This window comes from Mercenaria mercenaria, chromosome 14 (assembly GCF_021730395.1).
Source record: "Mercenaria mercenaria strain notata chromosome 14, MADL_Memer_1, whole genome shotgun sequence".
In the NCBI taxonomy this organism is placed as follows: Eukaryota; Metazoa; Mollusca; class Bivalvia; order Venerida; family Veneridae; genus Mercenaria; species Mercenaria mercenaria.
In genome coordinates this window covers 49,833,832-49,850,992 of record NC_069374.1, presented here as the reverse complement: position 1 = coordinate 49,850,992, position 17,161 = coordinate 49,833,832, and positions in this window count along the sequence as shown.

Sequence of the window (17,161 nt, the reverse complement as noted above, 5' to 3'; positions counted from 1 at the left end):
AAAATTTCAGGTAATTGAAGAAATTTTAATACTGATCTATTCTCTGCTCATTTTTCGTCTTTATCTGGGAAAAAGATGTAAAAAACCCGACAAATTTTGGGTTACGGGCGTCTGGCGTTTGGACTCGCGCCATCATGAAATGATATTTTTTTATATAAATTAAAGCGACAAACATTAATCCCCCGTCGCCTCCCGGGGTTTGGTACGTCTAGCACGGATAGAAACGTAGTAATTGTACCGACCCGTCCCTTAAAGTAGAAAATCTGTTAAATCTACAATCCGTACGGCTGAGGTACGGATCGTACGGTTTACTTTTTCATCCGTGGCTAGACGAAGCTTTCCCGTCGATGTGTGTGGGGTAAAATTCACAGTGGCCCTTTGTTGTTTAAAATTTTATTTCAGTGTGAAAACCCTTTAAGGATGAGGTCTATGTTGGACTAAAAAAATGCAACCAGTGCCAAAGATATGTCATTGAGATGGGACCTCCGGCCGGGGGTTTTAAGGTCGCTGATTTGGTCATTGTCACTCTCCGAGTGGTTGTCTCTATCAAAGCGGGGGAAAGCGCCTATGACCTTTATTGTTCGGTGCGAGTTAAACCCAACAAAAAAAAAACAATCATTTTGATACAAAAGTCCCGTCTTTTTCAGTATAATGGCAATTGAGCATTTCGTTTATTTTTCAAAGTACGTAAAATAAACATTAAATGTACAAAAATGTATTTATGATTTTTTACCCTTTCACTTTTTGTGATGCTTTCTTAAGGTTTTGCAAAATTTGTGCGAAACGCGTGAAAAAATGTAAAGTTTTCAAAAACTTTTATAACTACTTTACAAGGTAGAAGCAAGGCGGGGAAGCATATTTTGCAATGCCAAAAATTTTTTAGTGGAAGATATAATCTATTAAGACTTACCCTAAGCCTTTTTTAACAAGGGGGAACAAACTGTTTTTTAGTGAAATTGTTGAGTGAACACTTTTCTTAAACTAAACCCCCCCATGTTATTCAGTGCAAAGGAAAAATAAAACCCATCTATTAATGCCATTTTGATTACACAGTTATGCTCTAACAGCCTTTAAATTTATGTCTTCGATTTTCGCATATTTCTAGATATTTTTCCCCTACTTTTACGCATAGTATAAATAGTTGAGATTGTTCCCTTTCCCGCAGAGCCTTTTCAGCACATTTCCCCCCCCCCCTTTTGAATTTTTTGGGGTTTTGCTTTTTTAAAAAAAATCGTCTGTTTTTTTTTGACAAATTTCACCACAAAAAAATGTCCTACTTTCCCCCGGGGGAATCAATTATTTGCTTTACTAGTTTTTTATTCAGGTTGCTAAACCCGTGGCAATAGCATGCTTTTTTTTTATGATTAGAGGTTAAAAGTGGGTAGTTTGCATAGGTACTAGGTCAATAGTCACCAAAATCTAAAGCTTTGGGAGTTTTCTCCATTTTTTCCCGTATTTCTCCCGGATCTTTTTTTTTTTAGCTAAAAAACTCTTTTTAGGAAATGATTTTTAATAATTTTTAAAAAGACCTTTTATTTGATGCATTAACTTTACATCATCTAATAAGATACTCCCATTGAATTTGTATTTTCAGTTACAATGCCCAAAACATATTCGTAATACAGTCTGTCAATACTTTCCTTTCTTGAAAGAAACTGCAGCCTCCCTTTTTTGGGTGAAAAATTTTTGCAGAGTTGTACAATTTTTTGAAAGGTCGTCATGGAAAACATTGCCTCATCCGGTATCAACTCGTGGGTCTGCCCCTCCATATTTGCTTAAGAGGATGGACTGTTACAATGAAACCTCATAACAAAAAGGGGCGAGGGGTTTTTTGTTGAAAAAATAGTATCAAACGAAAAGTGGGCATTTTTCAGTGTAAAGATGAAAACATGGTATTAAGGGTTAGGGAAATAATTTTTTTTAACGTTAAGAAAATTTTTCCCCATCTTGAGCTTGAAGAGCATTAGTTTCAAAACAAACGAAGAAAAAAAACACAGGGCAAGAACTCGTTTTAATTCTATTGACATTTTCTTCACCCACTGTTTTTGAAATTTTTTAAAATTTAAAAAAATGGGGGGGCTTTAAACAAACATACAATATCCCACTTAATGTTATTTGGGGTTTCGGGCTTACAGGTTAATATTTTACAAAGGGGTGTCAGAATAATAAGCAAAAATGTAATAGAAATCCCCTATTTTTTTATATGTTGACAATTACTCCCCTCTTTATTTTTTTATGAAAAAAAATATCTGACGTTAAGATTTTTAAAAATTTTGCAAAATTTTTAAGCACACAAAATTGCTCAAAATGGAAAGAAAAAGTTTTGGTCACCCGGGATCTAAAGGGGTCTGTTTAAAACTTTTTTGTTTTAATTTATATTTTGAGATACTATAAAGGCTATCTGAATCTTTTTTTTCGTTATGCTTTATTTTTTGTTCGTCAAAAAAATGAAAACCAAAACTGTTCTACATTAATGATTTTTGAAATTACCTACATCTACCCTTTTAAATCTTCGTCAATTTTAGGCAAATTCCCGCCAAAAAAAAAGGGGGTTTTTTTCTCGCAAAAGTAGAAAATTTTTTGGTTAAATGGTCATTATTAGCGATTTTTTTTTTAGCATTAAATTTTGGCAAAACTTTTGTTAAAAGCAATATTTTGAAGAAAAATTTTTAAAAAAGGGGGATATCCTAAAATCCTTTTTGTAGAAATTAGGTTAATTAAGGCCCAAAAGGTTAATTTCACCTAAAAATATTTTTATAATGAAAAATTTTGGGCTTTAAATGGTATTTTATAAAAAAAGGTGTCGCTAGTTTGCGTAAGTTGCCTTCTTAAATGGGGTGCAGTAAAAAGGGCAAACTACAAACGTGTTATGGTAACAGCAACCAAAATATGTGTTTTCCTGTTTTTTTGGTATCATATGTTTAAAAATTTCCCAATACAATGTCACAAATTTTTTTCGGACACTAAAAGGCTTTTAAATGCTTTTCTAGATCTGTTCTTATTTTTTAAAAACTGACCAAAAGACCCAAAAAAATTTAAAATATTGCAAACATGTAACGCAAAACTTTAAAGGTTGCATAGATTAAGAATGTCAGACATTTTTTTTTCTATCACACATAGGTTTATTTACAACAAAAACTATTCAAAGAATTGATCCATGTATAAATACACTACCTTTATAAACGATTTGTGTCATGTCAAACTTTTAAATCATTTATTATCCTAATCCGATGTTACAATAGCCTTAGCACTGAAACCACTTCCAAATCTTTCATACTCCTTTACCTTTGCCCTGCTAAATTTCTAAAATGGACTGGTCTATCACACAGACACTTGGGGTTCGGACCCCCATCCACCCCGCTCTCCTCCGCCCCTGGTTAAGTTTAGCCAATTTGTGTTTAGCATTTTACCATGTATTGAGCATAGCCGACGATCATAAAACGCATTTTGTAACATTTCAGCGTGTTTTTAAAAAATGTATTTTTACCATCAATGCTCTCAATGCTAAAAGATTTGAAACATCACACGAACAATGGGAATATTGGCTAAACTTAACCAGGGGCGGAGGAGAGCGGGGTGGATGGGAGTCTTTAACCAGGGGCGGAGGAGAGCGGGATGGATGGATGTCCGAACCTCAAGTGTCTGTGGTCTATCATTCAATTTGGGTAGTACCTTTTATTATTCGACAGGGTGTTCACTGAAAATTTATAGACCAAATAGTGGAAAGTGCAGACCAAGATCTGCACGGAGCTTGCACATATGTGCAGGCCTATCATGATGTGCATTGGTCGAAAAGGCACAATCATTTGCCGCCAACAGGCTAAAGGTTAACCTTCTAACACCCTTTTTCTAACTCGATTAAGCATATCCCTTTTCTGTACATATTTTCTCTTCCTCAAGTTTGATCTTCTTGATTCAAGTTTTTCTTCTAAGCATTTTTTCTGAGTATGTTTACCCCTGACTCGCATCGTAATAACATGTTTACAAGTATTTCAAAGTATATAGCAATCATAGCAATGTCTAAATTCGTGTCAATCTAAACAAGAAACAATCCCTATTTGGTACTTCCGCTAATAAATAGCTAGTACTAAATAAACAAAATGATTAAGATCCAATTTAATAGAAAATAAAACAACAAAGCATTCGAATGTAAATCACATTGCCAAATGTGCATAAATAACATTGATTTGCTAACCATGTAAACAAAGTAATTAACATTTATAGGCTGTTAATGAAAATTCCATCGAAAGTAAGGTCAACTAAATCAACTTCTGTTGAGAACTTTGCAATATCTGACCAGTTATAATAGTGAACAAAAGTCATTTAGGCCAAAACTAAATAGATAAAATATTCCGCAATTACGAAATTGGCTAGAGTATTTAATTACAACTACAGTACATGATTAGTATTTCTAATAATTATTTTAGTGTTCTACCAAAAAGAGGAACAGATAAAAAGCACAGTGAGTAACTAGAAGATGCCTTTGTAGAAAAGCACATAATGTCTCCCCTAATGCACAGTCGTATAGGCAAGAAGTCAATAAGGTACAGGGCGAAAGTCAAAAACACACTGATGGTTAGCTGCAATAGGGATCATCTACTTTGCATGTCCAATCATCCCACTAAGTTTCAACATTCTAGGCCTAGCGGCTCTCAAATTATGAATCGGAAACGGTTTTCCACGTTCAGGCCCCTGTGACCTTGACCTTTGATGGAGTGATCCCAAAATCGGTAAGGGCCATCTATTCTGCATGTCTAATCATCCTATTCATCCACACTGAAAGTCTTATCAATCAATGAAGTTTGAAGGTTCTAGGTCAAATGGTTCTCAAGTTAATGACCGGACATGGATTTCCATGTTCTGGCCACTGCAACCTTGACCTTTTAATAGAGTGACCCAAAATCAATAGGGGTCATCTACTCTGCATAACCAATCATCCTATGAAGTTTCAACATTCTGGGCCAACTGGTTCTCAAGTTATTGATCGGAAATGGTTTTCCATGTTCAGGCCCCTGTGATTTTGACCTTTGACGAAGTGATCCCAAAATAATAGAGGTCGTCTACTTTACAAGCCTTGCCACTCTATGGGTTCTAGGTCAAGTGGTTCTCCAGTTATTGATCGGAAATGAAGTGTGACGGACGGACGGACAGGGCAAAAACAATATGTCTCCTCCACTGGGTGTGTGGGTGTGGGTGTGAGGTGTGGGGGAGAGAATAAGCTGCTATTATTGTGTTACATCAATATAAAAAATGCAATCCAACAAAACATTAAAGATACGTTTCGAAGATGAAACATAAATAACCCCAGCGCCAGCGTAAAAATCAAGTAAAATTTTGGTAACACCTATCACAAACATGGACAAAAGGAGCAAGAAATGATACACGTATCAATTTTTCACATTTCTAGAGGACAGGCATGCAAGGAGGAGGTATCAGAGAGGATTTACGTAGAGATAGCACTAATATATACCGAAATGTTTATAAAGGAAAACGAAAACGTTAGACAATCACTTGGTTATATTGTATGACGGTTAAACAACTGCAATCGATTACAGATCAACAAGCGTGAGTAACGTTTTCTTGGGGAGAAATATATGAATGGGGTTGTATAAGCATTGAATACATTGCTTTAGTAGTTAGCATTATTTCATCACGAGCGAGCACCTGGGTAGAACCCCCGACCTTCCGTAAGCCAGCTGGATGGCTTCCTCACATGAAGAATTCAACGCCCCGAGTGAGGCTCGAACCCACACCGATGAGGGGCAAGTGATTTGAAGTCAGCGACCTAAGTAGTAACATAACGTTATAAATTGTTAAAATAAAAAAGCATAGCAGTCCGTTAACCCTTACCCTGCTACATTTCTAAAATGAACTTCTTGTTCTATCAGTTTGATCAGCTTGGGCAGTGCCGTTAACTGTTTAAACGGGTGCTTATCTAATAGATACTGACTGAATGGCGAACAGTGTTAAATTATGATCTGACTACACGGCTGTGCAGGCTGGTCTGACATATCTACACTGGTCGCAAAGGTAGACTAAAAGGTTTCCATAATGGTAAGGGTTAACGACGTAGACGTTTAAAATGGAATCAACAACGATTGTCCGTCTGCCTCTTCAGTAGAGTTTGACGTCAACAGACCACACTTGTGAGTATCATTATCGTACTCTGCTGCCTCACAACCACTTGTTTTAAAACATATGTAGGCGCAGTGTTGGATAGATTTTGTACTCAGTGAAGCTTGGATGAATGTTTCGGCACCCTTCTTGTCTTGATTTATGCTAAAGTCTGCAAAATATGGCAAAAGTATTTACCATGTGATGCGTATTTCAAAATGTTTTAGTTTTATAACAAGCTCAGTATACCTTATAAAAACTCTATCTGTTTGATACTTAATCTTTGCATGCACCTGACAAGTTAGTAAATTAAAGGTGAGTTACTGTTAGTTTGAATTGGACACAAATTTGACATAATTAGTGAAAAAGCAAGCATTTTGTTACAAGTATAACACACCAGTTAATACGTAACGTAAAATGAATTATTCAGCATGCAATTTATACGTTTCAAATTTATGAGAGGTTGTACTATACAGAATATTCGACTTTAAAGACCTGAGAACTTTAGCTCATTTAACTGGTAAGTTTGAGAGAAAATTTTGATTAGGAGTATTACGGTACGCTTTATATACATAGGCTCAACATACACCATTCAGCTGCATTCAATCCAAAAACTTGGACTTCGCAAAGCGACAAGATCTCAGCCACAGAAGGGATCCTTGTTATGCGAACCCACTGCCCAACGATAGACTGTGTGAGGTTGAACGTATGCATTGAACCAACGACTCCTCCATAATAACCGTACCGTTTGTAGTTATTTGTTCCAAAACCAATGTATAGTTCAACATGTCTAAGTCTGTTAGCTGAAAATTTTATTCAGAATCAATGTATATAATTCTTTCTTCGTTACCTGTATATATTTATCAAATCAATTCATGATGCAGTTGAAATTCTCGAACTCGCTAACCTAAAAATTCTCACTATCTCGAAAACATTTTCGAGTCATGTCACAAAAGACCATTTTCAGTCGAAATTCGGTTATCTCAATAAAGCGCTTAATCCCTTGGAATTCGAGATATCGAGTTTCAGCTATTTTTTAAATTTATTTTATAGTAAGACGACATAACGTTTTGTTGCCATCTTGTATATAGAAAATAATTTATAAAGAAATACTTATTATGATTAAAGGAGACAATTCTCTTGTAATTAAGAGCATACAAGAACCCATCGCTAAAGGTTAAAGAGCCTAGATTATAAAGTATTTATTAAAAAAAATGTTATGAAGCCTAGAATATATTTACGATCCCAAGAATCTTGTCGGTTTTTATATGGTCACGTGATCAATGAAGTTTTTTTTCCCATGGGATCCTACTGGTGACGCTGTGTTGAAGTGCTGACGAGGCCGCACCTGATGGTCTGACTCTACTATCAAAGCTGGAAAGCTGCCATATGACCTATATTGTGTCGGTGCGACGTTAAATCCAACAAAAACAAAACAATCATCTTGATACATAACGTCCTGGCTTGTTCAGTATAATGACAATTGTAGCATTTTGTTTATTCTCAAAGTACCGTAACTCATAAACATTAAATAGTACAACAATGTATTTATGATTTATATACCATTTCACTTTTAAGTGATGCTTTCTTAAGGTTTAGCAAGATTTGTGCGAAACGCCGTGAAAACTGTAACTGTTACTAATGCTTTTATAACATAGCTTTCACAAGGTAGAAGACAAGGCGGGAAGCATATTCGCAATGCCAAAAATGTTGTAGTGGAAGTATACTAATCTATTAGAGACTTACCCTAAGCCTTCTTTACACAAGGGAAACAATCTGTTTATATAGTGAAATTGTTGAGTGAACACCTTTTCTTAATCCTAATCCAGCCCATGTTATATCAGTGCAAAGGAAAAGTAACCTATCTATGATAAATGCCATTTATGATTACACAGTTATGCATCTAACAGCCTTGAAATTGATGTCTTCGATTTTCGCATATTTCTAGATATTTTTCCCATACTTTGACGCATATGTATAAATAGTTGAGATTGTTCTCTTTCCAGCAGTAGCCTTTTCAGCACATTTCACCTTGTGAAATTCTGTGGGTTTTGACTTTTTTAAAATAAATCGTCTGTTTGTTGACAAATTTCACCACAAAAAAATGTCCTACTTTCCCCAGGGCAATCAATTATTTGATCTTTACATAGTTTTGTATTCAGGTTGCTAATCCATGTGGCAAGTATGCATGCTTTTTTTCATGATTAGAGGTTAAAAGTGGGTAGTTTGCATGAGGTACTAGGTCAATAGTCACCTAAGCCTATCATAAAGTCTTTGCGGAGTTGTCTCCATTTTTTCCAAGTATTTCATCCGGGATCATTTTTTTCAGCTCAAATAACTCTTTTTCAGGAAATGATATTTTAATAATTTTTACAGACCTTGTATTTGATGCAGTTAACTTCACATACATCTAATATAGATAGCTCCTACTTGAAGTTTGTATTTTCAGTTACAATGCCTAAATCTATATTCGTAAGTACAGTCATGTCAAGTACTTACCTGTTCTCTGAAAGAAACTGCCAGCCTCCCGTTTTATGGATGAAAGGTTTATTGCAGAGTTGCTCACAATTTTTTGAATGGTCGTCATGGAGAACATATGCCTCATCCGGTATCTAACTCAGTGGATCTGCCGTCTCCACATTTAGCTTAAGAGGATGGACTGTTACAATGAAACCTCATTAACAAATGGACGAGGAATTCTTTGTTGAAATATACGTATCAAACGAAAGTGGTCATTGTTCAGTGTAATGATGAAACATGGTATTAAGGATGTAGGAACTAATTTTTTCTAACGTTAAGAATTTTTCCATACTCTGTGAGCTTGAAGAGCATTAGTTTCCAAGACAAACGAGAGAAGAAAAAACACAGGTCACAGAACTCGTTTTAATTCTAATGCCCATTTTCTACCCCCACTTTTTCTGAAATTTTGAAAAATTAAAAAAATGGGGGTCTTTACCCAAAACAAAATACCCATTAGTTTTTTTGGGGATGTTTTTCAGGTCTTACGGTTTAAAATATTTTTCAAAGTGATGCCCGAATAATATAAGAATAAATGCCCAAAGCAAACCCTTTTAAATTTTTATATTTTTGACAAAAATTTACTCCACCAAACTTTATTTTCTTTTAAAAAACAATATCTGACTTTAAAGGGATTTTAAAAATTTTTTTTCAATTTTAATGACCACAAAATTGCTTCAAATAAAAAGAAAAATGTTTTGGTCACCGGTATCAAAGAGATTTTTAAAGGACTTTTTTTTTTTAAATTTATATTTTGAGAATACTATAAAGTGCTTTCGTGAATTCTTTTTTTTTCCGTTTTTGGCTTTTTTTTTGTATCATCGGGAAAAAAATTTAAAACCCAAAAAACTGTTCTACTTGAATAGAAAATTTTGGAATTACCTACATTTCCCCCAATGAAAATTCTTAGGTAAATTTTTGGGCAAATTCCCCAAAAATAAGGGTGATTTGTTTCTCACAAAAGTAGAATCTGTTGGTTAAATGGTACAATTTTACGTTTTTTTAAATTTTTTGCATTTTTTTTTGGGCAAAAATTTTGTTAAAAAGAAATTATTCAAAGGGAAACTTTTTTTAAAAATTTGGGGGATACCCTAAAAATTTCCTTTATGTAAAAATTTAAAAGGCTTAAAATTTTTAAGGGCCCAAACTGTTTTCATGCACCTTTTTAAAAATATATTTTATAATTAAAATCGTGTCATATAAACGGTAGTTTTATAAAAAAAAAAAGGATGTCGCTAGTTTGCAGTAAGTTAGCCATTCTTAAAATGGCTGCAGTAAAAAGGGCAAACATACATCGTGTTATGGTAACAGCAAGCCAAAATATTTTGGTTTTAAATTTTTTTTAAAAAGGTTTTTTTCGGTTTAACATTTTCCCAAAACAATGTTCACAATTTTTTTAGGGATTTCCCTAAAAATGGCTTAAAAGTGCTTCACAAAATCGTTAAAATTTTTTCTAACAACTGCCAAAAGACCAAATATTCAAAATATTGCAAAAAAGTAACGAAAAACTTTTAAGGTTGAAATATTTAAGAATGTCGGGACTTTTTTTTTCAAACCCCACATGGGGTTTTTTCACAAAAAAAACTTTTCAAAAAAATTGATCCATGTATAAAAAAACACTACCTTTAAAAAACAAATTGTGTAAAGTCAAACTTTTAAATCTTTATTTTTCCTTTAATCCATGTTACAATCCCTTTTGCACTGAAACCATTTCCCCAAATCTTTCATCTTTTTAACCTTTGCCCTGCAAAATTTTTCTAAAATGGACGGTTCTATCACCCCGACATTTGGGGGTTCGGACCCCATCCCCCAAAACCGCCTCCTCCCCCCCCCTAGAAAAGTTTAGCCAAATTTTTTTTGCTTTTTACCATGAAATTGAGCTTTTGCCGCGATCATAAAAGCTTTTTTAAAACCATTTTCAGCGTTTTTTTTAAAAAAATGTATTTTTCCCATAAATTGCTCTCGGCTAAAAGTTTGAAACATCACACTAACAAGGGGGAAATTTTGGCTAAATTTTAAAACCAGGGGCGGAGGAGGGGGGGGGAGGGGAGTTTTAAACCCAAAGGGGCGGAGGGGGAGCGGATGGATGAGTCCAAAACCTAAGTGTCTGTGGTCTACCCTTTCCAATTTGGGGGTTTGTCCCTTTTTTATTATTGGGACAGGGTGTTCACTAAAAATTTAAATTGCCCAAAATTGGGGGAAAGTGCAGACCAAGATCTAAACGGAGCTTCCCCACATTTGGGGCGGGCCTTATCATAAATGGGCTTGGTCGAAAAAACAAAAAACATTTGCCGCCAAAGGCAAAAGGGTTTTAAGCCTTCTAACCCCCTTTTTTTCAACTCGATTAAGCTTTTCCCTTTTTCCCTGTACAAAATTTTCTTTTCCCTTTCAATTTTGATTTCTTGTTTCAAGTTTTTTTTCTAACTTTTTTCGGAGTTTGCCCCGCCCTGCATCCTTTAATAAAAAGGTTTACAAGTATTTCAAAGTATAAAAGCAATCTAGAAATGCCAAAAATTCTTGAAAAATCAAACAAAAACCCAACCCCTTTTTGGTATTTAAACCTAAATTAAAAGCTAGTCCTAAAAAACCCCAAAATAAATAAGACCCAATTTAAAAAAGAAAAAAAAAACAACAAAGCATTCAAATGTAAATCCATTCCCAAAATGGCATAAATAACTTTGTTTGCTAACCATTTTAAAAAAAGAAATTAACATTTATAGGCTTTAAAAAAAATTTTCCTCGAAAAAAAGGTAAAACTAAATAAATTTTCTGTTGAAAATTTTGCAATATCTGCCCTTTTTTTAATAGTGAACAAAGTATTTGGGCCAAAACAAAAATAAATTTTCCGCAATTACAAAATTTGGGCTAGAGTATTTAATTATACAGCATGTTTAGTTTTCTAAAATTATTTTAGTGTTCCCCAAAACGAGGAACAGATAAAAAGCACATTTGTGTAATTTTAAAAGATGCCTTTGTAGAAAAGCCCCTAATACCCCCAAAAGCACATTGGGTATGGGCAAAAAAACCCAAAAAGGGCCCCCAGGGGAAAAAGTCAAAAACACCCCTGTTTTTTTAAAGCTCCCAAATTGGGGATCAAACTTTCCCTGCCCAATTTCACCCCCCACAAAGTTTCAACATCCTGGGCCTGCGGCTCTAAAATTTAAACGGGGAAACGGTTTTCCCCCTTAAAGGCCCCTGTGCCCTTGCCCTTTGAGGGTAAAATCCCAAAACCCGGAAAGGGTCACCTTTTCTGCTTGCAAATCTCCTATTAAAATCACACTGAAAGTCTTATCAAAAATAAAGTTTAAATTTTTCCCTGGGAAAATTTAATTCTCAAGTTAAGCCCGGGACAGGGGGAATTCCATGTTGGCCACGAAACCTTGACGAAAAAAATTAGAGTCCCCAAAAAATTAGGGGCCCATCTACTCTGCATAACCAATCATCCTATGAATTTTAAACGTTCGGGGTTTCCAACGGGTTTCTAAAAGTTATTGATCGGGGGGGTTTTTTCCAAAGTTCAGGCCCCTTTTGCCCTTTGGGACCTTTGAAAAAAATGACCCCAAAACAATAGCCCCCGCTATTTTAACAACCCCTTGCCACTCTAGGGTTTTCTGGGTCAAGGGGGTTTTTCCAAAAAAAGATCGGAAATAAAGTGTGAGGGACGGAGGGGACAGGGCAAAAAATTTTGTCTCCCCCCACGGGGTTGTGGGGTGGGGGGTGGAGGTGGGGGGGAGAGAAAAACCCTCCCTTTTAATTTTTTAAACATAATATAAAAATTTTGAAATTCCAACAAAACTTTAAAGATACGTTTCGAAATGAAACATAAAAAACCCCCACCCGCCAGCTTTAAAAATAAAGTAAATTTTTGGGTAACTCCAAACCACAAAATGGAAAAAAGGGAGCAAAAAATTTTTTACACGTATCAATTTTTCACTTTTCTAAAAAAAAGGGCCCCATGAAGGGGGGAAACAGAGAGGATTTACGTAAGATAGCACAAATATAAAACCGAAAATTTTTTTAAAAAGGAAAACGAAAACGTTAGCAACCCTTTTGGGTTATATTTTTATGCGGTTAAACAACTGCAATCGATTAAGATCAACAAGCGTGAGTAATTTTTCTTGGGAGAAATATATAAATGGGGTTAAAAAAAGAAATTTTGAATCTTTGCTTTAGTAGTTAGCATTATTTAAACACAGGGGACCCCCCGGGGTAAAACCCCCCCCGACCTTCCGTAAGCCGCGGGAGGGCCCTCACAGAAGAAAAAAACGCCCCGAGGGGAGGCTCGAACCCACCCGATGGGGCAAGTGATTTTAAGTAAGCGACCTTGAATTTAAATAACGTTAAAATTTTTTAAAAAAAAAACCCAAAGCAGTCCGAAAACCCTTACCCTGCTACTTTTTTCAAAAGAAACTTCTTGTCCTATCAGTTTGACCCAGCTTGGGCAGTCCCGGGTTAAAATTTGTTTTAAACGGGGCTTACCCAAATAATACGACTAAGGGGAAAAACGGGAAAAAAAATTTAATTTTTGACAACAGGGCGGGTGCAGGCGGGGTCGACATATCTACACTGGTCAAAAAGGGTTTTAGACAAAGGGGGTTTCCTAATGGTAAGGGTAACGACGAAACCTTTTAAAAGGGAATCAACAAAAGATTGCCCGTCTGCCCTGTTAAAGGGGTTTTTGACGTCAACGGGAACCACACTTGTGAGTATCTTTAATGGGTACCTGCCCCCTTCAAAAACCACTTTTTTTTAAAAAACATATGAAAGGCGCATTTTTGGGAAAAGATTTTGTACTCAGTAAAATTTTGGGGATGAATTTCCCGGGCACCCTTCTTGTCTTGATTTTGCAAAAACTGCAAAAAAAGGAAAAAGTATTTTACCATTTTAATCTTTTTTCCCAAAATGTTTTATTTTTTAAATTAAAAACTCAATTTCCTTATAAAAACTTTTATCTGTTTGAGACTTAATTTTTGCAGACCGACAGTTTTTAAATTAAAGGTGATTTTCGTTATTTTTAAATTTGGACCAAATTTGACAAAAATTAGTGAAAAAGAAGCTTTTTTTGTTAAAAATTTTTAACACACCAGTTAATACGTAACGAAAATGATTATTCAGCATCAATTTTTTTACGTTTCAAATTTTTTGAGAGGTTGTACAATACAAAATATTCGATTTTAAAAAGCCCTAAAGAACTTTTGTCAAAAAAATGTAAGTTTGAGAAAATTTTTGGGATTAATTATTACGGACGTTTTAAATAAAATGGGCTCAACTTTCACCTTTCGCTGCATTAAAACCAAAAATTTGGACTTCGCAAAGCGACAAAATCTCAGCCCAAAAGGGATCCTTGTTATGCGGCCCCACTCCCCAAACGTTAGCCTGTGTGGGTTTTTAACGTATGCATTGAACCAACGACTCCCCCATAATAACCAAACCTTTTGGAGTTTTTTGTTAAAAAACCCAAAGTTTTAGTTAAACTTGTCTTAGCCCTTTAGCTGAAAAATTTTTTTTTTTAATCAATGTATTTTTTTTCTTTCTTCTTTACCTGTATATATTTATAAAATCAATTCATGTTTTCTTTTCCCAAATGCAGTTCAAATTCTCGAACCCTAATCAAAAAATTTCCCACTACTCAAAAAAACTTTTCCGATAATGTCACAAAAGCCCTTTTAAACAAAATTTTGGGGTTACCCTCAGAAAAGCGCTTACCCTTTGGGGTTTCCCGAGATATCGATTTTCACTTTTTTTTAAATTTTTTTTTTGAAAGGACACAAAAAACGTTTTGTTGCCATCTTGTAAAAAGAAGATTTTTTTTAAAGAAAAACTTTTTAAAGATTAAAGGAGACAATTCTTTTGTAATTAAGAGCATACAAAAAAACCCCATCGCAAAAAGGTTAAAGAGCCAGATTATAAAGAAATTTAAAAAAAAAAATGTTATAAGCCTAGAATTTATTTACGACCCCAAGAATCTTGTGGGTTTTGAAAAGGGGTCCGTGATAAATTGAAAAATTTTTTTCCCCCAAGTCAACTTCCCATAAAAATTTGCGTCTCTTGGTGGGGTGTACGGGAAAACCACGCGGAACATTTGTGAAAGTCCCCCGTCTCCGGTTTTTGGTTTTGCAAATTTTTTCCCAAATTACCATGGGCGATGAAAAGCCTTCTTGCCAAGTGCAAGATTCTCTTTTTTTGATTTTAAATACATTAATCCCCACGAACGAAAGTGTTTAAAACGGGGTTTTGTACTTTGAAAGCAGAAACATTCGTAATAATCAAAAACAATAACCTTTTAAAATATTTTCTAATAACAAGTAAAAAACAGCTGATTTATTGAAAATACAAATGACTAGAAAAAAAAGCATGTGATTTGGATATGCCCAAAAACCCGATCTCAGCGTCATTGATATATTACAAAATCCGGAATTTTCCCGGTTTAAAGAAATTTTGAATGCAGTATCTTTAATGTATGTATTTTGTAACAATGGCAACCCTAACCCTCCCCTTTTAGCAGTATATTTTTTTTTTTTATACAAAAAAGCGTGCTGACATGAAAAAAAATTGCGTTTTTTGGGACGTGCGCTCCAAAGGGATAATGATTTTGTGACATCGCAGCACGACTGCCCCCAAACTGAATGAGAAAAAAAATTTATGATTGCCCTTTTGGGGTTTTTAAAATTTTCATTTGTGTTTTCCCCTTTTTAAAGGTTTGATATTTTTTTTGGGGGTTTTAAATTTAATTTTATGTGAGCCTTTGTAGTTACAGGAGGTTAACTTTGATCGTTTTTTACATTATTTGACCTTTTTCAAAATTTTTGTTTATTTTAAAGTGAAAATTGATTTTCTTTTTAAAAACAGTACATTTTTAAGTTAAATGAAATTTCAAAAAAATGTTTGGGATATTTTTTTTTTTATATTGTTGCGGGGAAATTTTGGAAAATTTAAAAAATTTTTAATAAAAAAAGCCGATTTAAATGAATTAATGCATTTTTTTTATAAAGTCCTAAAAAGTAAGGTCACTTATTTGTAAAATTTATCTGAAAAAGGGTTTGGGTTTTGGCAAACGAAAAAGATTATAATACCAACAATATAACTGGCTTACCGGCAGTTATTGATAAATTCGAAATATTGAATATAATAACAAACAACTGATAATTAAATAAAATGTTACTAAATCAGCTCTAGATTTCATCTTTGAATGTCTTTTTTTATCTACAAAAATGGGAAAACCCAGATTTTTGGGGTTAATGAGATTTTCCCACAGCTAAGTAATATTCTATTCGGGAAAAATTTAAAAAATTCCTTTCTCAATAAAATTTCAATTTTTAGTATCATTTAAAACATTAGAAAAAAATATTTAAAAATTTCCCTTTTTTTTTATTAAAAGCATCTATCAAATTTTTTTTATTCATTTTTACTTTTTTGTGGTTTTAAAATTTAAAAAAAAACCGAGGGTTTTTTTCCCCCAAAAACCTGAATTTTTGTACAATTTAATTTTTTTTTTGGGGAAATTTCCAAATTATGTAAAAAACTTTAATTTAAAAAAACTTTCAAAAAGCGATAAGAAAACTGTCATAAAAACATTTCTTTTTTTATTGGGCAGCTGGCCCCCTCAAACTTTTTGCATTACACTTACTAATTTTCTGCATTCTATTAAACGCGTAATGAAACCCTGGTAAAAAACGTTGTTCTATGTTATGCCATTTGAAATTTAAATTTTTTTTTGGCGAAGGGACGAAAAATTGGGGGTTTTTCAAAAAATTGATTAAACCGGGAATTTATTCGTAAATGTATTATTGTGGTTCCAAACCCCAGGAATTTTCTTCGAAATCCATCCAAAAAAGAAAAAAAAGATTTTTTCCCAATTCTTTTTTTTTTAGTTTTTTTCGTGGCCACCCAAAATTGGGAAAAAATTTGTTTTTTTTTTCAAACTTATATTTTTGTGGGCCCCGAAAAAGCAAAAATTTGGTTTTTTTTGTTGGGGTTTTTTTTTTTTCTTACATTTTGTGGCAACGACTTTTCAAAAATTTGTTTTTTTGTTCTTTCCCTTTTTTATATATTTTGTGGGGCCCCGAAATTAAAAAAATTTTTTGTTTTTTTTTTTGTTAAATTTCTGGCCCCCGAGATAACATTTTTTTTTTGTTTTTCATTTTCTTTTCTTAGTTATAACTCGTGGCCATGAGATAAATAAAAATAAAAAAGCACCCGATGTCCCATCAATTTTTCTGTTTTCTTTGAATTTAAAATTTAAAAAAAAAAAAAATTTTTCCCCATAAATGTTCCCCCAAAAACAAACAGATTTGCATCTTTCCTAATTTATGACTCGGGGTTTTACCAAACATAAAAAACAAAAAACCACAAACCCAAATTTTCCCATGACAAAAAATTTAAAGTTTAACATTGCAAAAATTTAATCACTCCAAAATGTTGGGAAAATTTGATTAAAATCCTTTTTCTTTAAAATTTCTCTATGAAGTTCCCGTGATTTACATTTTTCCAAAAAGCCTTTTTAAAAATTTGTAATCATTAGAAAATCTAT